General features: G+C 41.2%; 1 protein-coding gene across 2 annotated transcripts in view; it reads left to right on the top strand.

The window, feature by feature from the left end:
* Positions 1 to 20,092, top strand: part of STAU2 (staufen double-stranded RNA binding protein 2) — a 1,329,984-nt gene that overhangs the window by 754,919 nt on the left and 554,973 nt on the right. The window lies entirely within an intron of this gene.

The following is a 20,092-nucleotide window of genomic DNA, read 5'->3' as shown; positions in this document are numbered from 1 at the left end:
ATACTATGTTACAGGCTCGTAAATCTGTATCTAGGAAGATGTATTATCGAGTCTGGAAGATTTACATTTCTTGGTGTTTTTCTCATCATTTTTCTTGGCATTCTTTTAGAATTCCTAGAATTTTACAGTTTCTTCAGGATGGTTTGGATAAAGGTTTGTCTGCAAGTTCCTTGAAAGGACAAATCTCTGCTCTTTCTGTTCTTTTCCACAGAAAGATTGCTAGTCTTCCTGATATTCATTGTTTTGTACAAGCTTTGGTTCGTATAAAACCTGTTAAGTCAATTTCTCCTCCTTGGAGTTTGAATTTGGTTCTGGGGGCTCTTCAAGCTCCTCCGTTTGAACCTATGCATTCGCTGGACATTAAATTACTTTCTTGGAAAGTTTTGTTTCTTTTGGCCATCTCTTCTGCTAGAAGAGTTTCTGAATTATCTGCTCTTTCTTGTGAGTCTCCTTTTCTGATTTTTAATCAGGATAAGGCGGCGTTGCGAACTTCTTTTAAATTTTTACCTAAGGTTGTGAATTCTAACAACATTAGTAGAGAAATTGTGGTTCCTTCATTGTGTCCTAATCCTAAGAATTCTAAGGAAAGATCGTTGCATTCTTTGGATGTAGTTAGAGCTTTGAAATATTATGTTGAAGCTACTAAGAATTTCCGAAAGACTTCTAGTCTATTTGTTATCTTTTCCGGTTCTAGGAAAGGTCAGAAGGCCTCTGCCATTTCTTTGGCGTCTTGGTTAAAGTCTTTGATTCATCATGCTTATGTCGAGTCGGGTAAAACTCCGCCTCAAAGGATTACAGCTCATTCTACTAGGTCAATTTCTACTTCCTGGGCGTTTAGGAATGAAGCTTCGGTTGATCAGATTTGCAAAGCAGCAACTTGGTCTTCTTTGCATACTTTTACTAAATTCTACCATTTTGATGTGTTTTCTTCTTCTGAAGCAGTTTTTGGTAGAAAAGTACTTCAGGCAGCCGTTTCAGTTTGATTCTTCTGCTTATAATTTCAGTTTTTTTCATTATAAGATTTAAACTTTGTTTTGGGTGTGGATTATTTTCAGCGGAATTGGCTGTCTTTATTTTATCCCTCCCTCTCTAGTGACTCTTGCGTGGAAGATCCACATCTTGGGTATTCATTATCCCATACTTCACTAGCTCATGGACTCTTGCTAATTACATGAAAGAAAACATAATTTATGTAAGAACTTACCTGATAAATTCATTTCTTTCATATTAGCAAGAGTCCATGAGGCCCACCCTTTTTTGTGGTGGTTATGATTTTTTTGTATAAAGCACAATTATTCCAATTCCTTATTTTTTTATGCTTTCGCACTTTTTTCTTATCACCCCACTTCTTGGCTATGCGTTAAACTGATTTGTGGGTGTGGTGAGGGGTGTATTTGTAGGCATTTTGAGGTTTGGGAAACTTTGCCCCTCCTGGTAGGAATGTATATCCCATACGTCACTAGCTCATGGACTCTTGCTAATATGAAAGAAATGAATTTATCAGGTAAGTTCTTACATAAATTATGTTTTTTCATCAGGATAAGGCGGTTTTGCGGACTTCATTTAAATTTTTACCTAAAGTTGTGAATTCTAACAACATTAGTAGAGAAATTGTTGTCCCTTCCTTGTGTCCTAATCCTAAGAATTCTTTGGAAAGATCCTTACATTCTTTGAATGTGGTGAGAGCTTTGAAATATTATGTTGAAGCTACTAAAGACTTCAGGAAGACTTCTAGTCTATTTGTTATATTTTCTGGTCCTAGGAAAGGTCAGAAGGCTTCTGCTATTTCCTTGGCTTCTTGGTTAAAGCTTTTGATGCATCAAGCTTATTTGGAGTCGGGTCAGACCCCGCTTCACAGAATTACAGCTCATTCTACTAGATCAGTCTCCACTTCGTGGGCTTTTAAGAATGAAGCTTCAGTTGATCAGATTTGCAAAGCAGCAACTTGGTCCTCTTTGCATACATTTACTAAATTCTACGGTTTTTATGTATTTGCTTCTTCAGAAGCAGTTTTTGGTAGAAAAGTTCTTCAGGCAGCTGTTTCAGTTTGATTCTTCTGCTGATGTTTTAAGTTTTTCTTGTCGTTAAAGAATAAACTTATAATTTGGGTTGTGGATTATTTTTTCAGCGGGAAATGGCTGCTTTTTATTTTATCCCTCCCTCTCTAGTGACTCTTGCGTGGAGTTTCACATCTTGGGTATTGATATCCCATACGTCACTAGCTCATGGATTCTTGCCAATTACATGAAAGAAAACATAATTTATGTAAGAATTTACCTGATAAATTAATTTCTTTCATATTGGCAAGAGTCCATGAGGCCCACCCTTTTTTATGGTGGTTATGATTTTTTGTATAAAGCACAATTATTCCCAAATTCCTTTTTTGATGCTTTTTACTCCTTTCTTTATCACCCCACTACTTGGCTATTCGTTAAACTGAATTGTGAGTGTGGTGATGGGTGTATTTATAGGCATTTTGAGGTTTGGGAAACTGTGCCCCTCCTGGTAGGATTGTATATCCCATATGTCACTAGCTCATGGACTCATGCCAATATGAAAGAAATGAATTTATCAGGTAAATTCTTACATAAATTATGTTTTTTAAAAGTGATTACTTTTTCTAGCTGACAGCTGCCCCATTATAAAGCATTTGTTACAGAAAAGCTGTAACACCCTCTCCATAGCTTTTAATGGCGACAAGCTCCTTCGCTCGCCACTCCCCTATTGTTTTTGTTTATACAGAGAAGCAGGGCAATGCAATTAGTTATCAATGTAGGAATGGGCACTCTGCTTTACACTGATTGTACTGCCCACATCGGTTTTACAAGGGGCGGCCACTAAGTTTGTGTACATGTATGTCTGTGTGTGCGTGTGTATACTTTCATTTTTATATATATATATATATATATATATATATATTCACACACATACACTTAGTGACTTCTATATATTGTATGTGCTTAGAGTAATAAGCAATGTGTTAAAGACAGTGTTTACTAGTACGTTGACATTTTTATGCAATAAATATTTTTTAACATGTTCTTAAATGGACATGAAACCCACATTTCTTTCATATAATTAGCAAGAGTCCATGAGCTAGTGACGTATGGGATATACATTCCTACCAGGAGGGGCAAAGTTTCCCAAACCTCAAAATGCCTATAAATACACCCCTCACCACACCCACAATTCAGTTTTACAAACTTTGCCTCCCGTGGAGGTGGTGAAGTAAGTTTGTGCTAGATTCTTCCTTGATATGCGCTTCGCAGCAGGCTGGAGCCCGGTTTTCCTCTCAGAGTGCAGTGAATGTCAGAGGGATGTGAAGAGAGTATTGCCTATTTGAATACCATGGTCTCCTTCTACGGGATCTATTTCATAGGTTCTCTGTTATTGGTCGTAGAGATTTCTTCTCCTACCTCCCTTTTCAGATCGATATACTCTAATATACCATTACCTATACTGATTCTCGTTTCAGTACTGGTTTGGCTATCTACTATATGTAGATGAGTGTCTTGGGGTAAGTAAGTCTTATTTTATTATGACACTCTTAAGCTATGGTTGGGCACTTTATTTATAAAGTTCTAAATATATGTGTTTAAACTTATATTTGCCATGATTTAGGGTAATCAGTATTCCTTATTTCAGACAGTCAGTTTCATTATTTAGGATAATGCATGTGAATGATTATTTTTTCTTACCTTAAAAGTTTTTTAATTTACTTTTTTCCCTGTGGGCTGTTAGGCTCGCGGGGGCTGAAAATGCTTCAATTTATTGCGTCATTTTTGGCGCAGACTTTTTTAGCGCAAAAATTTTGTCATTTCCTAATTGACGCCGGAAGTTGTTCGTGGTTGCGTCATTTTTTTGACTTTTTTTGTGTTCAGACGTTATTTGGCGCCAAAAATGTGGGCGTTATTTTTTTCGGCGTCACCGGATGTGGCGTCATAATTAGCGCCAAAAAATATAGGCGTTTTACTTAGCGCCAATAATGTGGGCGTCATTTTTGGCGCCAAAAAATGTGGGCGTCATTCTTGTCTCCACCTTTTTTTCACATTATTTGTCTCATTTTTCATTGCTTCTGGTTGCTAGAGGCTTGTTCATTGGCATTTTTTTCCCATTCCTGAAACTGTCATTTAAGGAATTTGATAATTTTTCTTTATATGTTGTTTTTTCTATTACATATTGCAAGATGTCTCAACTTGACCCTGGATCATAATCTACTTCTGGAAAGACGCTGCCTGATGCTGGTTCTACCAAAGTTAAGTGCATTTGTTGTAAACTTGTGGTAACTGTTCCTCCGGCTGTAGTTTGTGATGAATGTCATGATAAACTTGCTAATGCAGATAGTATTTCCATTAGTAATAATCCATTACCTGTTGTTGTTCCTTCAACATCTAATGCTCAGGATGTTCCTGTTAATGTAAAAGAATTTGTTTCTAAATCTATTAGGAAGGCTCTGTCTGTTATTCCTCCTTCCAGTAAACGTAAAAGGTCTTTTAAAACTTCTCATATTTCAGATGAATTTTTAAGTGGACCGTCATCATTCTGACTTGTCTGTTTCTGATGAGGATTTATCTGGTTCAGAAGATTCTGTCTCAGATATTGACACTGATAAATCTTCATATTTATTTAAAATGGAATTTATCCGTTCTTTACTTAAAGAAGTGTTAATCGCATTAGATATGGAGGAGTCTAGTCCTCTTGATACTAAATCTACTAAGCGTTTAAATTTGGTTTTCAAACCTCATATAGTTATTCCAGATGTTTTTCCTGTCCCTGATGCTATTTCTGAAGTAATTTCTAGGGAATGGAATAATCTGGGTACTTCATTTACTCCTTCTCAAAGGTTTAAGAAATTGTACCCTGTGCCTTCTGATAGATTAGAGTTTTGGGACAAAATCCCTAAAGTTGATGGGGCTATCTCTACTCTTGCTAAACGTACTACTATTCCTACGGCGGATAGTACTTCCTTTAAGGATCCTTTAGATAGGAAGCTTGAATCCTTTCTAAGGAGAGCTTATTTATGTTCAGGTAATCTTCTTAGACCTGCTATTTCTTTGGCTGATGTTGCTGCTGCTTCCACTTTCTGGTTGGAGGCTTTAGCGCAACAAGTGTCAGACCATAATACTCATAGCATTGTTAAACTTCTTCAACATGCTAATAACTTTATTTGTGATGCCATCTTTGATATCATTAGAATTGATGTCAGGTATATGTCTTTAGCTGTTTTAGCTAGAAGAGCTTTATGGCTTAAAACTTGGAATGCAGATATGACTTCTAAGTCAACTTTGCTTTCTCTTTCTTTCCAAGGTAATAAATTATTTGGTTCTCAGTTGGATTCTATTATTTCAACTGTTACTGGGGGGAAAGGAACTTTTTTGCCTCAGGACAAAAAATCTAAAGGTAAATTCAGGGCTGCTAATCGTTTTCGTCCCTTTCGTCAGAATAAGGAACAGAAGCCTGACCCTTCCCCTAAAGGAACGGTATCCGTTTGGAAACCTTCTCCAGTCTGGAATAAATCCAAGCCTTTTAGAAAGTCAAAGCCAGCTCCCAAGTCCAAATGAAGGTGCGGCCCTCATTCCAGCACAGCTGGTAGGGGGAAGGTTACGATTTTTCAAAGATATTTGGATCAATTCAATTCACAGTCTTTGGATTCAGAACATTGTTTCACAAGGGTACAGAATAGGTTTCAAGGTAAGGCCGCCTGCGAGAAGATTTTTTCTCTCTCGCATTCCAATAAACCCAGTGAAGGCTCAGGCGTTTCTGAAATGTGTTTCAGATCTAGAGTTGGCTGGGGTAATTGTACCAGTTCCAGTTCTGGAACAGGGTCTGGGGTTTTACTCCAATCTATTCATTGTACCAAAGAAGGAGAATTCCTTCAGACCAGTTCTGGATCTAAAAATATTGAATCGTTATGTAAGGATACCAACATTCAAAATGGTAACTATAAGGAATATTCTGCCTTTTTTTCAGCAAGGGCATTATATGTCCACAATAGATTTACTCGATGCATATCTTCATATACCAATTCATCCAGATCACTATTAGTTTCTGAGATTCTCTTTTCTAGACAAGCATTACCAGTTTGTGGCCCTTCCGTTTGGCCTAGCAACAGCTCCAAGGATCTTTTCAAAGGTTTTCGGTGCCCTTCTCTCTGTAATCAGAGAACAGGGTATTGCGGTATTTCCTTATTTGGACGATATCTTGGTACTTGCTCAGTCTTCACATTCTGCAGAATCTCATACGAATCAACTTGTGTCGTTTCTTCAAAGACATGGTTGGAGGATCAATTTACCAAAAAGTTCGTTGATTCCTCAGACAAAGGTAACCTTTTTGGGTTTTCAAATAGATTCAGTGTCCATGACCTTGTCTCTAACAGAAAAGAGACGTCTGAAATTGGTTTCAGCCTGTCGAAACCTTCAGTCTCAATCATTCCCTTCGGTAGCTTTGTGCATGGAAATTCTAGGTCTCATGACTGCTGCATCGGACGCGATCCCCTTTGCTCGTTTTCACATACGACCTCTTCAGCTTTGTATGCTGAACCAGTGGTGCAGGGATTATACAAAGATATCACAATTAATATCCTTAAATCCCAATGTACGACACTCTCTGACGTGGTGGATAGATCACCATCGTTTAGTCCAAGGGGCTTCTTTTGTTCGTCCAACCTGGACTGTGATCTCAACAGATGCGAGTCTGTCAGGTTGGGGAGCTGTATGGGGATCTCTGACAGCGCAGGGGGTTTGGGAATCTCAGGAGGCGAGATTACCAATCAACATTTTGGAACTCCGTGCGATTTTCAGAGCTCTTCAGTTCTGGCCTCTTCTGAAGAGAGAATCGTTTGTTTTCAGACAGACAATGTCACAACCGTGGCATATGTCAATCATCAAGTGGGGACTCACAGTCCTCAGGCTATGAAAGAAGTATCTCGGATACTTGTATGGACGTAATCCAGCTCCTGTCTAATCTCTGCGGTTCACATCCCAGGTGTAGACAATTGGGAAGCGGATTATCTCAGTCGCCAGACGTTACATCCGGGCGAATGGTCTCTTCACCCAGAGGTATTTCTTCAGATTGTTCAAATCTGGGGACTTCCAGAAATAGATCTGATGGCCTCTCATCTAAACAAGAAACTTCCCAGGTATCTGTCCAGATCCAGGGATCCTCAGGCGGAGGCAGTGGACGCGTTGTCGCTTCCTTGGAATTATCATCCTGCCTATATCTTTCCACCTCTAGTTCTTCTTCCAAAAGTGATTTCCAAAATTCTAATGGAACGTTCGTTTGTACTGCTGGTGGCTCCAGCATGGCCTCATAGGTTTTGGTATGCGGATCTCATTTGGATGGCCAGTTGCCAACCTTGGACTCTTCCGTTAAGGCCAGACCTTCTATCTCAAGGCCCTTTTTTCCATCAGGATCTCAAATCATTAAATTTGAAGGTATGGAAATTGAACGCTTAATTCTTAGTCATAGAGGTTTCTCTGACTCAGTAATTAATACTATGTTACAGGCTCGTAAATCTGTGTCTAGGAAGATTTATTATCGAGTCTGGAAGACTTACATTTCTTGGTGTTCTTCTCATAAATTCTCCTGGCATTGTTTTAGAATTCCTAGAATTTTACAGTTTCTTCAGGATGGTTTGGATAAAGGTTTGTCTGCAAGTTCCTTGAGAGGACAAATCTCTGCTCTTTCTGTTCTTTTTCACAGAAAGATTGCTAATCTTCCTGATATTCATTGTTTTGTATAGGCTTTGGTTCGTATCAAACCTGTCATTAAGTCAATCTCTCCTCCTTGGAGTCTTAATTTGGTTCTGAGGGCTTTACAAGCTCCTCCGTTTGAACCTAGGCATTCTCTGGATATTAAATTACTTTCTTGGAAAGTTCTGTTCCTTTTGGCCATCTCTTCTGCTAGAAGAGTTTCTGAGTTATCTGCTCTTTCTTGTGAATCTCCTTTTCTGATTTTTCATCAGGATAAGGCGGTGTTGCGGACTTCATTTAAATTTTTACCTAAGGTTGTGAATTCTAACAACATTAGTAGAGAAATTGTTGTTCCTTCATTGTGTCCTAATCCTAAGAATTCTCTGGAGAGATCTTTACATTCTTTGGATGTAGTAAGAGCTTTAAAATATTATGTTGAAGCTACTAAAGATTTTAGAAAGACTTCTAGTCTATTTGTTATCTTTTCTGGTTCCAGGAAAGGTCAGAAGGCCTCCGCCATTTCTTTGGCGTCTTGGTTAAAGTCTTTGATTCATCATGCTTATGTAGAGTCGGGTAAATCTCCGCCTCAAAGGATTACGGCTCATTCTACTAGGTCAGTTTCTACTTCCTGGGCGTTTAGGAATGAAGCTTCTGTTGATCAGATTTGCAAAGCAGCAACTTGGTCTTCTTTGCATACTTTTACTAAATTCTACCATTTTGATGTTTTCTCTTCTTCTGAAGCAGTTTTTGGTAGAAAAGTACTTCAGGCAGCTGTTTCAGTTTGATTCTTCTGCTTATAATTTCAGTTTTTTTCATTATTAAGATTAAAACTTTTGGGTTGTGGATTATTTTTCAGCGGAATTGGCTGTCTTTATTTTATCCCTCCCTCTCTAGTGACTCTTGCGTGGAAGTTCCACATCTTGGGTATTTATTATCCCATACGTCACTAGCTCATGGACTCTTGCTAAAGAAAACATAATTTATGTAAGAACTTACCTGATAAATTCATTTCTTTCATATTAGCAAGAGTCCATGAGGCCCACCCTTTTTTGTGTTGGTTATGATTTTTTTGTATAAAGCACAATTATTCCTTATTCCTTATTTTGATGCTTTCGCTCCTTTCTTATCACCCCACTTCTTGGCTATTTGTTAAACTGAATTGTGGGTGTGGTGAGGGGTGTATTTATAGGCATTTTGAGGATTGGGAAACTTTGCCCCTCCTGGTAGGAATGTATATCCCATACGTCACTAGCTCATGGACTCTTGCTAATATGAAAGAAATGAATTTATCAGGTAAGTTCTTACATAAATTATGTTTTCTTCTATAAAGTACGATTCATCCTTTACTTGTGGGATATTATCCTCCTGCTAACAGGAAGTGGCAAAGAGCACCACAGCAGAGCTGTCTGTATTGCTCCTCCCTTAGCTCCACCCCCCAGTCATTCTCTTTGCCTACTCTAAGTACTAGGAAGGGTAAGGTGAATTAGGTGATAAACTATTAGTTTTTAATTTCTTCAAGCATGAGTTTTTTGTTTTAAATGGTACCGGTGTGTACTATTTACTCTCAGGCAGCAGATGGATGAAGACTTCTGCATGGAGGATGATGATCTTAGCATTTGTAACTAAGATTCAGTGCTGTTCCCACAGAGACTGAGGGGTACAAGAAACTTCAGTGTGAGGAATGTTTTCATGCTTTATAGCAGTGAGGTATGTTCAGTCTTTTTTTCTGGAGAGACTGTATTTCAGAAAGGCTGACAGTATCCCCATGAGGGTAAGGGTAAGCAGTAATCCTAAGAGCTATAGAAAGGCATTACTAAGCTTGCATAAGGGGCTAGTTAAAAAAATGGTTGACACTGAGTTTTGAATGTTTGTGGGCAAACGTTTTTATGAACTGGGAGTGCTGTTAACATTTTGTGGGCAATAACGTTTTTCGGGCAACTTTATTCAGGGTACACTTGGCTTATTTTTGGGTCTCAGAACCCACATGGCTAGTTTAAAACCGCTCTGGTGCGGTTCTTTGAGGCTGTAGAGACATCGAGTGAGATGGGCGGGGCCTATTTTCGCGCCTGAGATGAGCAGTTGTTTTCTCTCAGCAAGCTCCAACTCCTGAGGGCCCTTGTAGATGTTTTGGGCCAAATCGAAGCTTTAACCCCATATTTACCATCCCTGAGGGCAGGTGAGCCATAGCAGGGCTGTGGCAAGGTGCTGATTTTTTTTTTCCGGATTTAGGCCTTATTTCTCCAACATTGGTGTGTCCGGTCCACGGCGTCATCCTTACTTGTGGGATATTCTCCTCCCCAACAGGAAATGGCAAAGAGTCCCAGAAAAGCTGGTCACATGATCCCTCCTAGGCTCCGCCCACCCCAGTCATTCTCTTTGCCGTTGCACAGGCAACATCTCCACGGAGATGGTTAAGAGTTTTTTGGTGTTTAAATGTAGTTTTTATTCTTCTATCAAGTGTTTGTTATTTTAAAATAGTGCTGGTATGTACTATTTACTCTGAAACAGAAAGGGATGAAGATTTCTGTTTGTAAGAGGAAGATGATTTTAGCAGACAGTAACTAAAATCGATTGCTGTTTCCACATAGTACTGTTGAGATGAAGTAACTTCAGTTGGCGGAAACAGTTAGCAAACTTTTCTGCTTAAGGTATGACTAGCCATATTTCTAACAAGACTGTGTAATGCTGGAAGGCTGTCATTTCCCCTCATGGGGACCGGTAAGCCATTTTCTTAGTCAAAAACAAACAGAATAAAGGGCTTATTATGGGCTAAAAAACTGGTAGACATTTTTATGGGCTAAATCGATTGCTTTATTTGTGCATATTATTCAAATTTAGGCTAACAATTGACATTTATAATCTTGGGGAACGTTTATAAAACGGCAGGCACTGTATTGGACACCTTTTTCAGTCAGGGGGCCTTTCTAGTCATAGACTGAGCCTCATTTTCGCGCCACTAATGCGCAGTTGTTTTTTGAGAGCAGGGCATGCAGATGCATGTGTGAGGATCTAAGAATCTCTGAAAAAGCTTTTAGAAGGCATCATTTGGTATCGTATTCCCCTCAGGCCTTGGTTGGGTCTTAGCAAAGACTGTATTTGGGACTGTATAGGGGTTAAATTGAAAAACGGCTCCGGTTCCGTTATTTTAAGGGTTAAAGCTCTGAAATTTGGTGTGCAATACTTTTAAGGCTTTAAGACACTGTGGTGGTAATTTTTGAACAATTCCTTCATACTTTTTCACATATTCAGTAATAAAGTGTTTCTGTTTGAAATTTAAAGTGACAGTAACGGTTTTATTTTAAAACGTTTTTTGTGCATTGTTGACAAGTTTAAGCCTGTTTAACATGTCTGTACCTTCAGATAAGCTATGTTCTATATGTATGAAAGCCAATGTGTCTCCCCATTTAAATTTATGTGATAATTGTGCCATAGCGTCCAAACAAAGTAAGGACAGTACTGCCACAAATAATGATATTGCCCAAGATGATTCCTCAAATGAGGGGAGTAAACATGATACTACATCATCTCCTACTGTGTCTACACCAGTTTTGCCCATGCAGGAGGCCCCTAGTACATCTAGTGCGCCAATACTTATTACCATGCAACAATTAACGGCTGTAATGGATAACTCCATAGCAAATCTTTTATCCAAAATGCCTACTTATCAGAGAAAGCGCGATTGCTCTGTTTTAAACACTGAAGAGCAAGAGGACGCTGATGATAATTGTTCTGTCATACCCTCACACCAATCTGAAGGGGCCATGAGGGAGAAATTTCAGATTCAGGAAAAATTTCTCATCAAGCTGAACCTGATGTTGTGACATTTAAATTTAAATTAGAACACCTCCGCGCACTGCTTAAGGAGGTGTTATCTACTCTGGATGATTGTGACAATTTGGTCATTCCAGAGAAATTATGCAAGATGGACAGGTTCCTAGAGGTTCCGGTGCCCCCGACGCTTTTCCTATACCCAAGCGGGTGGCGGACATAGTAAATAAAGAGTGGGAAAAGCCCGGCATACCTTTTGTTCCTCCCCCTATATTTAAGAAATTATTTCCTGTGGTCGACCCCAGAAAGGACTTATGGCAGACAGTCCCCAAGGTCGAGGGGGCAGTTTCTACTCTAAACAAACGCACTACTATTCCTATCGAAGATAGTTGTGCTTTCAAAGATCCTATGGATAAAAAATTGGAAGGTTTGCTTAAAAAGATTTTTGTACAGCAAGGCTACCTTCTACAACCAATTTCATGCATTGTTCCTGTCACTACGGCAGCGTGGTTCTGGTTCGAGGAACTAGAAAAGTCGCTCAGTAGAGAAACTCCATATGAGGAGGTTATGGACAGAGTTCACGCACTTAAATTGGCTAACTCTTTTATTTTAGATGCCGCTTTGCAATTAGCAAAATTAGCGGCGAAAAATTCAGGGTTTGCTATTGTGGCGCGCAGAGCGCTTTGGCTAAAGTCTTGGTCAGCGGATGTGTCATCCAAGACAAAATTACTTAACATTCCTTTCAAAGGTAAAACTTTATTTGGACCTGATTTGAAAGAGATTATTTCAGACATCACTGGGGGAAAGGGCCACGCCCTTCCACAGGATAGGTCTTTTAAGGCTAAAAATAAGCCTAATTTTCGTCCTTTTCGCAGAAATGGACCAGCCTCTAATTCTGCATCCTCTAAGCAAGAGGGTAATGCCTCACAACCCAAACCAGCCTGGAAACCAATGCAAGGCTGGAACAAGGGTAAGCAGGCCAAGAAGCCTGCCACTGCTAACAAGACAGCATGAAGGAGTAGCCCCCGATCCGGGACCGGATCTGGTGGGGGGCAGACTCTCTCTCTTTGCTCAGGCTTGGGCAAGAGATGTTCAGGATCCTTGGGCGCTAGAAATAGTTTCTCAAGGTTATCTCCTGGAATTCAAGGAACTACCCCCAAGGGGAAGGTTCCACAAGTCTCACTTATCCTCAAACCAAATAAAGAGACAAGCATTCTTACATTGTGTAGAAGACCTGTTAAAGATGGGAGTGATACACCCAGTTCCAATAAAGGAACAAGGAATGGGATTTTATTCCAATCTGTTCGTAGTTCCCAAAAAAGAGGGAACGTTCAGACCAATTTTGGATTTGAAGATCCTAAACAAATTTCTCAGGGTACCATCGTTCAAAATGGAAACTATTCGAACGATTCTACCCACCATCCAGGAAAGTCAATTTATGACTACCGTGGATCTAAAGGATGCGTACCTACATATCCTTATCCACAAGGAACATCATCAGTTCCTAAGGTTCGCTTTTCTGGACAAACATTACCAGTTTGTGGCTCTTCCATTCGGATTAGCCACTGCTCCAAGGATTTTCACAAAGGTTCTAGGGTCCCTTCTAGCGGTTCTAAGACCAAGGGGCATTGCAGTAGTACCTTACTTGGACGACATTCTAATACAAGCGTCGTCCCTGTCAAAGGCAAAGGCTCATACGGACATCGTTCTAGCCTTTCTCACATCTCACGGATGGAAGGTGAACAAAGAAAAGAGTTCTCTGTCCCCGTCAACAAGAGTTCCCTTCTTGGGAACAATAATAGATTCCTTAGAAATGAGGATTTTTCTGACAGAGGTCAGAAAATCAAAACTTCTAAGCTCTTGTCAAGTGCTTCATTCTGTTCCTCGTCCTTCCATAGCGCAGTGCATGGAAGTAATAGGATTGATGGTTGCAACAATGGACATAGTTCCTTTTGCACGAATTCATCTAAGACCATTACAACTGTGCATGCTCAAACAGTGGAATGGGGATTATACAGACTTGTCTCCAATGATTCAAGTAGATCAAAAGACCAGAGATTCACTCCGTTGGTGGCTGACCCTGGACCATCTGTCCCAGGGAATGAGCTTCCGCAGGCCAGAGTGGGTCATTGTCACGACCGACGCCAGTCTAGTGGGCTGGGGTGCGGTCTGGGAATCCCTGAAAGCTCAGGGTCTATGGTCTCGGGAAGAGTCTCTTCTCCCGATAAACATTCTGGAACTGAGAGCGATATTCAATGCTCTCAGAGCTTGGCCTCAACTAACAAAGGCCAAATTCATAAGGTTCCAATCAGACAACATGACGACTGTTGCTTATATCAATCATCAAGGGGGAACAAAGTGTTCCCTAGCGATGAAAGAAGTGACCAAAATAATTCAATGGGCGGAGGATCACTCCTGCCACTTGTCTGCGATCCACATTCCAGGAGTGGAAAATTGGGAAGCGGATTTTCTGAGTCGTCAGACATTTCATCCGGGGGAGTGTGAACTCCATCCGGAAATCTTTGCCCAAATAACTCAATTATGGGGCATTCCAGACATGGATCTGATGGCGTCTCGTCAGAACTTCAAGGTTCCTTGCTACGAGTCCAGATCCAGGGATCCCAAGGCGACTCTAGTAGATGCACTAGTAGCTCCTTGGACTTTCAACCTAGCTTACGTATTCCCACCGTTTCCTCTCATTCCCAGGCTGGTAGCCAGGATCAATCAGGAGAGGGCCTCGGTGATCTTGATAGCTCCTGCTGGCCACGCAGGACTTGGTATACAGACCTGGTGATCATGTCATCGGCTCCACCATGGAAGCTACCTTTGAGACAGGACCTTCTTGTTCAAGGTCCATTCGAACACCCAAATCTGGTCTCCCTCCAACTGACGGCTTGGAGATTGAACGCTTGATTCTATCAAAGCGTGGGTTTTCAGATTCGGTGATAGATGCTCTGGTTCAGGCCAGAAAACCTGTAACTAGAAAAATTTACCATAAAATATGGAAAAAATATATCTGTTGGTGTGAATCCAAAGGATTCCCATGGAATAAGATAAAAAATTCCTAAGATTCTCTCCTTTCTTCAAGAAGGTTTGGAGAAAGGATTATCTGCAAGTTCTCTAAAGGGACAGATCTCTGCATTATCTGTCTTACTACACAAAAGACTGGCAGCTGTGCCAGATGTTCAAGCATTTGTTCAGGCTCTGGTTAGGATCAAGCCTGTTTACAGACCTTTGACTCCTCCCTGGAGTCTAAATCTAGTTCTTTCAGTTCTTCAAGGGGTTCCGTTTGAACCCTTACATTCCATAGATATTAAGTTACTATCTTGGAAAGTTTTGTTTTTGGTTGCAATTTCTTCTGCTAGAAGAGTTTCAGAGTTATCTGCTCTGCAGTGTTCTCCTCCTTATCTGGTGTTCCATGCAGATAAGGTGGTTTTGCGTACTAAGCCTGGTTTTCTTCCTAAAGTTGTTTCTAACAAAAATATTAACCAGGAGATAGTTGTACCTTCTTTGTGTCCGAATCCAGTTTCAAAGAAGGAACGTTTGTTACACAATTTGGAGGTTGTCCGTGCTCTAAAGTTCTATTTAGAGGCTACTAAAGATTTCAGACAAACATCTTCCTTGTTTGTTGTTTATTCTGGTAAAAGGAGAGGTCAAAAAGCGACTTCTACCTCTCTTTCCTTTTGGCTTAAAAGCATTATCCGATTGGCTTATGAGACTGCCGGACGGCAGCCTCCTGAAAGAATCACAGCTCACTCCACTAGGGCTGTGGCTTCCACATGGGCCTTCAAGAACGAGGCTTCTGTTGATCAGATATGTAAGGCAGCGACTTGGTCTTCACTGCACACTTTTGCCAAATTTTACAAATTTGATACTTTTGCTTCTTCGGAGGCTATTTTTGGGAGAAAAGTTTTGCAAGCTGTGGTGCCTTCCGTTTAGGTGACCTGATTTGCTCCCTCCCTTCATCCGTGTCCTAAAGCTTTGGTATTGGTTCCCACAAGTAAGGATGACGCCGTGGACCGGACACACCAATGTTGGAGAAAACAGAATTTATGCTTACCTGATAAATTACTTTCTTCAACGGTGTGTCCGGTCCACGGCCCGCCCTGGTTTTTTTAATCAGGTCTGATGAATTATTTTCTCTAACTACAGTCACCACGGTATCATATGGTTTCTCCTATATATATTTCCTCCTGTCCGTCGGTCGAATGACTGGGGTGGGCGGAGCCTAGGAGGGATCATGTGACCAGCTTTGCTGGAACTCTTTGCCATTTCCTGTTGGGGAGGAGAATATCCCACAAGTAAGGATGACACCGTGGACCGGACACACCGTTGGAGAAAGTAATTTATCAGGTAAGCATAAATTCTGTTTTTAATCCGGTTTGCACATTAAAGGGTTAAATCTTACATTTCCTTGTGGGGCAAACTTAACTACACATATTGAGTCTGCTATAAAAAAATTGAAAAATTTGGTGCATTTTAAAGCAGTTTTGCAGAACGTGTATGCTTTTTTTCTCTTAAAGGCGCAGTACCGTTTTTTAAGATTATTTTTTTCACTAAATAAAGTGTTTTCATGCTTGTTTGTAGTCATTACTAGCCTGTTCAACATGTCTGACATTGAGGAAAGTCATTGTTCAATATGTTTAGAAGCCATTGTTGAACCCCCACTTAGAATGTGTCCCTCATGCACTGAAAGGTCAATAAATTGCAAAGAACATATTTTAGCTACTAAAAGTATGTCGGAGGATGATTCTCAGTCAGAAGGGAATCAGGTTATGCCATCTATTTCTCCCCAAGTGTCACAACCATTAACGCCTGCACAAGTGACTCCAATTACTTCTAGTGCGTCTAATTCTTTCACCCTTGCAAGATATGGCAGCAGTTATGAATACTACCCTCACTGAGGTTTTATCTAAGCTGCCTGGGTTGTAGGGGAAGCGCAGTAGGTCTGGTGTGAGAACAAATGCTGAGCCCTCTGACGCTTTATTAGCCATATCCGATGTACCCTCACAATGTTCTGAGTTGAGGGTGAGGGATTTGCTGTCTGAGGGAGAGATTTCTGATTCAGGAAAGATGTTCCCTCAGACAGACTCAGATATGGCGGCTTTTAAATTTAAACTAGAACACCTCCGCTTATTGCTCAGGGAGGTTTTAGCGACTTTGGATGATTGTGACCCTATTGTAGTTCCAGAGAAATTGTGTAAAATGGACCGATTTCTAGAGGTTCCTGCCTACACTGATGTTTTTCCGATCCCTAAGAGGATTTCGGACATTGTTGCTAAGGAGTGGGATAGACCAGGTATTCCGTTCGCTCCCCCTCCTACTTTTAAGAAAATGTTTCCCACATCAGACACAATGCGGGACTCGTGACAGACGGTCCCTAAGGTGGAGGGAGCTATTTCTACCCTGGCTAAGTGTACAACTATACCTATTGAGGACAGTTGTGCTTTCAAAGATCCTATGGATAAAAAATTAGAGGGTCTCCTAAAGAAAATATTTGTTCATCAGGGTTTTCTTCTCCAATCAATAGCGTGCATTGTTCCTGTAACTACTGCAGCTGCTTTTTGGTTCAAGGCTTTGGAGGAGGCTCTTCAGGTTGAGACCCCATTAGATGATATTCTGGATAGAATTAGGGCTCTCAAGCTAGTTAATTCTTTCATTACAGATGCTTTTCAACTGGCTAAATTAGTGGCAAAGAATTCAGGTTTTGCCATTTTAGCGCATAGAGCGTTATGGCTTAAGTCCTGGTCTGCTGATGTGTCATCAAAATCTAAGCTTTTAGCCATCCCTTTCAAGGGTAAGACCCTATTCGGGCCTGAACTGAAAGAGATCATTTCAGACATCACTGGAGGGAAAGGCCATGCCCTTCCTCAGGATAAGACAAATAAGATGAGGACCAAACAAAATAATTTTCGTTCCTTTCAAAACTAAAAAGGTGGTCCCTCTACCTCTTCCCCTGCTGCAAAGCAAGAGGGGAATTTTGCTCAATCCAAGTCAGTCTGGAGACCTAACCAGACTTGGAACAAGGGTAAACAGGCCAAGAAGCCCGCTGCTGCCACCAAGACAGCATGAAGGGGTAGCCCCCGATCCAGGACCGGATCTAGTAGGAGCAGACTTTCTCTCTTTGCTCAGGCTTGGGCAAGAGATGTTCAGGACTCCTGGCCTTTAGAAATCGTAACCCAGGGGTATCTTCTAGATTTCAAAGATTCTCCTCCAAGGGGGAGATTCCATCTTTCTCAATTGTCTGTAAACCAGACAAAAAGAGAGGCGTTCTTACGCTGTGTAGAAGACCTATATACCATGGGAGTGATCTGCCCAGTTCCAAAAACAGAACAGGGGCAGGGGTTCTACTCCAATCTGTTTGTGGTTCACAAAAAAGAGGGAACTTTCAGACCAATTTTAGATCTCAAGAACCTAAACAAATTCCACAGAGTCCCATCCTTCAAGATGGAGACCATTCTGTCTATTTTACCAATGATCCAGGAGGGTCAATATATGACCACCGTCGACTTAAAGGATGCGTATCTACACATCCCTATCCACAAAGATCATCACCAGTTCCTCAGGTTCGCCTTTCTGGACAAGCATTACCAGTTTGTGGCTCTTCCCTTCGGGTTGGCCACAGCTCCCAGAATTTTCACAAAGGTGCTAGGGTCCCTTCTGGCGGTTCTAAGGCCGCGGGGCATAGCAGTGGCGCCTTATCATGACGATATATTAATTCAGGCGTCGACTTACCAACTAGCCAAGTCTCACACGGACATCGTGTTCTAAGAACTCACGGTTGGAAGGTGAACGTAAAAAAGAGTTCACTTATCCCTCTCACAAGAGTTCCATTCCTGGACATGAAAATTTTTCTGACGGAGGTCAAGAAATCAAAGATTTTAACCATTTGCCAAGCTCTTCATTCCATTCCTCGGCCGTCAGTGACTCAGTGTATGGAGGTAATCGGACTAATGGTAGCGGCAATGGACATAGTTCCGTTTGCTCGCTTGCATCTCAGACCACTGCAACTATGCATGCTCGAACAGTGGAATGGGGATTATGCAGACTTATCTCCTCAGATAAATCTGGATCAAGAGACCAGAGACTCTCTTCTTTGGTGGTTGTCACAGGATCAACTGTCCCAGGGAATGTGTTTCCTCAGGCCAGTGTGGGTCATAGTGACGACGGACGCCAGCCTATTGGGCTGGGGTGCAGTCTGCAATTCCCTGAAATGACAGGGTTTGTGGACTCAGGAGGAAGCTCTCCTCCTGATTAAATATTCTAGAACTGAGAGCGATATTCAACGCTACAATATCACGACTGTAGCATATATCAATCATCAGGGGGAACAAAGAGTTCTCTAGCGATGATAGAGGTTACCAAAATAAGTCGTCAGACTTTTCATCTGGGGGAGTGGGAACTCCATCCGGAGGTGTTTGCACAATTGATTCAGCAATGGGGCACACCAGAATTGGATCTGATGGCGTCTTGTCAGAACGCCAAACTTCCTTGTTAAGGGTCCAGGTCAAGGGATCCTCAGGCAGTACTGATAGATGCTCTAGCAGTACCCTGGTCGTTCAACCTGGCTTATGTGTTTCCACCATTTCCTCTCCTTCCTCGTTTGATTGCCAGAACAGGAGAGAGCTTCAGTGATTTTGATAGCACCTGCGTGGCCACGCAGGACTTGGTATGCAGACCTGGTGGACATGTCATCTCTTCCACCATGGACTCTGCCACTGAGACAGGACCTTCTGATTCAAGGTCCGTTCCAGCATCCAAATCTAGTTCTCTGCGTCTGACTGCTTGGAGATTGAACGCTTGATTTTATCCAAGCGGGGTTTCTCTGAGTCGGTCATAGATACCTTGATTCAGGCTCGAAAGCCTGTCACTAGGAAAATTTATCATAATATATGGCGTAAATATCTTTATTGGTGCGAATCCAAAGGCTACTCATGGAGTAAGATCAGGATTCCTAGGATTTTGTCCTTTCTCCAAGAAGGATTGAAGAAGGGGCTATCAGCTAGTTTCTTAAAGGGACAGATATCTGCCTTATCAATTCTACTGCACAAGCGTCTGGCAGATGTTCCAGACGTTCAGCCGTTCTGTCAGGCTTTAATTAGAATCAAGCCTGTGTTTAAACCTGTTGCTCCGCCATGGAGTTTGAATTTAGTTCTTAAAATTCTTCAAGGGGTTCCGTTTGAACCTATGCATTCCATAGATATTCAGCTTCTATCTTGGAAAGTTCTGTTTTTAGTTGCTATCTCTTCGGCTCGAATAGTTTCTGAATCATCTGCATTGCAATGCGACTCGCCTTATCTTGTTTTCCATGCTGATAAGGTGGTTTTGCGTACCAAACCTGGATTCCTTCCTAAGGTTGTTACTAATAGGAATATCAATCAGGAAATTGTTGTTCCTTCTCTGTGTCCTAATCCTTCCTCTAAGAAGGAGCGTCTGTTGCACAACTTGGACGTGGTTCGTGCTTTGAAGTTTTACTTGCAAGCAACCAAAGATTTCCGTCAAACATCTTCTTTGTTTGTCCTCTATTCTGGAAAACATAGAGGTCAAAAAGCTACGGCTACCTCTCTTTCTTTTTGGCTGAAAAGCATCATCAGTTTGGCATACAAGACTGCTGGACAGCAGCCTCCTGAAAG

The sequence above is a fragment of the Bombina bombina genome, chromosome 5, assembly GCF_027579735.1.
Source record: "Bombina bombina isolate aBomBom1 chromosome 5, aBomBom1.pri, whole genome shotgun sequence".
Taxonomy (NCBI): Eukaryota; Metazoa; Chordata; class Amphibia; order Anura; family Bombinatoridae; genus Bombina; species Bombina bombina.
The sequence above is the reverse complement of the archived record's forward strand: the minus strand, read 5'-3'. Positions and strand labels throughout refer to the sequence as shown.